Raw genomic sequence first — 4,202 nt, 5'->3', positions numbered from 1 at the left:
GTAATAGGCCTTGGGTTACTGCTGGTAATCCTGCCTTCCCCTTGTAGGGTTAGAGGAGGTCGGAACATGTGGCCTCCTTGCCGTTTTTGCACATGGCAAAACCACCTCCAGTCAAGTCACAAATGCAGCAGATGGAGTCCACAATTCGGGGCTCCAGACACTTCTGGATTTTCTCCTTTGTTTTTAAATCAACTTTACTGAAATATAATTTATATGCAATAAAATGAACATATTTTAAATATAAAGCCCAATGAATCTTTTTTCAAAAAAAATATTTATTGTGATTTGGGTGAAAGTTTACAGAGCAAATCATTTTGCAGTCAATGAGTCTTGCCATATGCATGTTGTTATGTTGTTAGGTGCTGTTGAGTCGTTTCAACACATAGTGACCCCATGCACAGCAGAACGGCATGCATATGCCCAATCCTGCGCCAGCTCCATGATCCCTGCTATAATTGAGCCCATCATCGCAGCCACCTTGTCAATCCATCTCGTTGAAGGCCTCCCCCTCTTTCATCGACCCTCCACCATATGCATACACCTGGGAAAACTGTACCATAATCAAGACATAGAATATTTCCATCACCCCAAAAAGTTCTCTTGTGTCTCTCCCCAATCAATCTCCTAATCTTCGATCTTCCGTCCCAGACAACCACTGATCTACTTTGTTACCACAGATTAATTTTGCTTGATCTAGAATTTCATGTAAATAGGATCATGCAGTATTCCTATAAGGAAGAGAAAGAGGAAGAGGAGGCTGCCTGAGTGAGTTGACAGTCCTCTTTTTTATTCAGTAGTGGTGAGGCTGCTGTCTCCTTGATGAAGGTCATTACGGTTAAGCAAGCTTGATGTCTGTCAGCTCAGTGTAGGTAAATGGAGGCCCCTACAGTCCTTGTCAATGAAGGAGTCAATTCCAAGAAGCTGCTCAAGACAAAGATTGTCCTTTGGGAGAATTATTCTCTATCTGCAGCCCCTAATCTCCTGTCCTCCTCCCTACACCCGTGGTTAGGCTGAGTCCAGCCTTTCTTCCTTTTGGGAGATGGGATCTCAAGGAAATGGCTCTTGCCTCCTCTTCATCTGCTCTTATTACCATTCCACTCCTCACCATCCCTACTCGGGGCCATTAGGGCAGCTTAGCAAGCCTTCTGGCTCAGCTGGCAACAAAATAGGAAGGCTCCCCTTGTTGCAGAACCCTACATCTCTAGAAGCAATTCTCCTGAGGGCCCTGCTCCTTGGCTTTGCTTAGGGGAACTAGTGAACAACACCTTCCCCTCGCCCGCTGGATGGCATGAGAAGATAGCTGAGGATCTTTGTTTTGTCTCACTGCCCCCGTCCCCAACTTCCTCATCTATGCTTTAGAGTAACTGTGGTCCTAATGGACGCAAATAAATAATTTGTTAAAAGAGCACTTGTTCTGGTTACCTAGTGCCGCTCTGACAAGAATATACCACAAATGGGATGGCCTTAACAAACAGGAGTTTACAGTTTGGAGGCTTTAAGTCCAAGTTCAAAGTACCAGGCTCTAGGGGCTGGGTGAAAGCCCCTCAACCTTGGGGTCCAGCTCTGCTTCCTGCTCCTGGCCCACTGGAGCTAGAGGCATCTCTTCACTCAGACAGCTACTGGCTGCTGAGGGTAACAAGCCCAAGGTCGACAAAGAAAATGGCACAGTCCCGATGTTACTAAACCACATGGCAGGCCATAATTCAAATCCATTGTAAGTCCCAAGGTCGGCAGAGCATGGCAGGCTGCTGAACAACGACATGGCTACATGCATGGTCGAAGCATGCCATATGCTAGAGACCATTCCCAAAGCTACTTCTTACATATGGGAAGCAGACCATATCCCTAGGGCAGCTACTCAGCTGCTTGTGGTAGATCCTACCATGGAGTTGATTGCCAGTCTCATTATGGGGAATAACTACCACCAGCTGCCCAGCCACTCAACCAGGCCCAGCCAAGTTGACACACAAACATCACCACAGCACTGTACTCAAGGGTGACATTATCTCTTTTCTTTTTCAAATTGTACACCAATGTTTGTTGCAACATCATTCACAATAGCCAAAAGGTAGAAATAATCCAAATGTCCATCAAACATTCCCTAAACCATACAGAATGTGGTTTAGAGAGTATATGTGCTTAGATATGTATAGGGTGAGTTACTATGGAGAATCTTACCAAACATTGTGTTTAAGAAAACTATTTCTGCACTTATATCAATCTTACATTAATAGATTTTAAAACATGAATCTATATATAATACAACATACTTTTAACACACAGATAGATCTCTGTATTCATAACCTTTATAATAAAATGAAGTGAAATTAATCATTTAAAGAGTGAAACCAACTAGTATCGGGACATATTGCTACAGACAAGATATTTTCTGGAAGATATGCTGTTGAGTTAGTAGTCAAGGGCTAACCAGGTAAGACAATGATTTCTATGTTTCAAAATTTCCACAAGAGGCAAAAGTGTCTGCACGCAGGAACTTATAGGCTACTCGGCACCTCACTGTCACCAAAGTCTGAGGTATACACGGTCTTCTGGTATTCCAGGTCTGTAATCCTCAGACTGTGGAGCCTTGCCCCATGGAGACTCCAGGGGCCATTGGAGGGAAGAGAGCCATCCTTGGCCAGAGACTCCTGTCTGCCTCATGCACGGCAATGGTGCTGACAGCTCTAAGACATCACTGTCCTCTGCGATCTGCCACACCTTCAGGGAACAACCTGGAAGACCACACTCATCACCAGCAACCTGGTCTCTGGCATGTGCTTTAGATAAAGACAGGTTTCTGAAAATCTTCCATGGTGCACCTTGAAATCTCTTTCTGGGTACAAGCCCTGATTTTCCTTCACAGAAAGTCTGAAAGGCAATGTCAGATGAAGAACCCCATGTTTTTTTTTTCAGGCTGAGGCAGCAACAAAGACTCCTTTGTCATCCATCCATTCAAGGACTCAAGTGGCTTCTGAGAGGACAAATGTCTGGAAATTCTGGTATAAGAGCAAGGACTCCACAAGCCTGTCCTTGCTGGCCTCCATAACAACTCAAGAGTGACATTCTCTTGACCTAACCTGCTCAAAACCTGTTCTGCTAACCTGTTCAGTGACATGAGTTACATTTTCCACAATGTATCAGTGTTCTCATTATTGTCATTCTGGTTGTTCCATTTCCAGTAATCTAGTTTCCCTGCTCCCTTACCTTCTCATCTCTGTTTTACAGTAATTATTGACCATTTGATCCCAAAAAGATGATTTTTAAAGGAGTAGTCACTGGTGATATTTTTTATTTTGTGAGCCAATCTGTTATTTAGCTAAAAGGTGACCTTGGGATAGTTTCAATTCAAGGTTTAAAGGGTGTCTCAGGGCAATAATCTCAGGGATTCCTACAGTATCAGTGGGTCCAGTGAGTTTGGATTATTTGAATATGAAGTTCTGCTCCATATTTTTCTCCCAGGATCCATCTCTTGTGAATGTTAGACAGTAGACATTTGAATTAGTTCCATTCTTGCTGAGACAAACTCTACTGAAAATAATATTAATGTGAAAATGTATCTGTGTGCATGTATAAACATATCTGTGTGAATTATTCTTAGAAGCAAATATTCTGGGTGACAGGGTGTTTGCATTTACAAGTTTTGTTAGGTTTTGCTGTATTCCCATCAAATGAGTTGTACTCATTCACACCTATGTGTTTCATTTTGGGAAGAGCTGGGGACTTTGCCTCTGAAGCTTGGGCTACTGTGGTGAAGTGATTCCCTATGTCACCTTTTGTTTTGGTTCTTTGGAAGAACAGTTTGAGAGATTTTTCTTCTAAACCCTCAGGAATTACTTTTGCCCTAGTTTTCTATACCCTCCAGAGGGTTTGCTATTTTTGTCCAGGTTGATTGACATTTCCTAGGTACCTTGTAAACAACTTGATGGTTTGATACTTTTTGTCTGACCTTGTGCTACAGCCTGCTCTGTGATTGGTACACACTTTGCAGGGACTGGTCAATATACCATGCAAATGAAGTGACTTAACCAACCAACCAACAAGCCCCAAACCCTTGCTGTTGAATGGACTCTAATTCATAGAGACCCTATAAGACAGAGCAGAACTGCCTCATAAGGTTTCCAGTGTTGTACACCTTTACAGAGGAGCTCTGGTAGCATAGTGCCTAAGGTACTTGACTGCTCACCAGAAGGCTGGCGGTTCAA

The 4,202-nt window shown here is 43.2% G+C and overlaps 1 pseudogene; it reads right to left on the bottom strand.

Moving 5' to 3' along the window:
- Window positions 1–2,446: 2,446 nt before the first annotated feature.
- On the bottom strand, window positions 2,447–3,044 carry LOC103191873 (annotated as a pseudogene).
- Between the last annotated feature and the right edge of the window lie 1,158 nt (window positions 3,045–4,202).

The sequence above is a fragment of the Orycteropus afer genome, unplaced genomic scaffold (assembly GCF_000298275.1).
Source record: "Orycteropus afer afer isolate SDZICR_OR568_19922 unplaced genomic scaffold, OryAfe1.0 scaffold00020, whole genome shotgun sequence".
Lineage (NCBI taxonomy): Eukaryota > Metazoa > Chordata > Mammalia > Tubulidentata > Orycteropodidae > Orycteropus > Orycteropus afer.
Note: the sequence above shows the minus strand (reverse complement) of the source record. Positions and strands in the feature narration are given on the sequence as shown.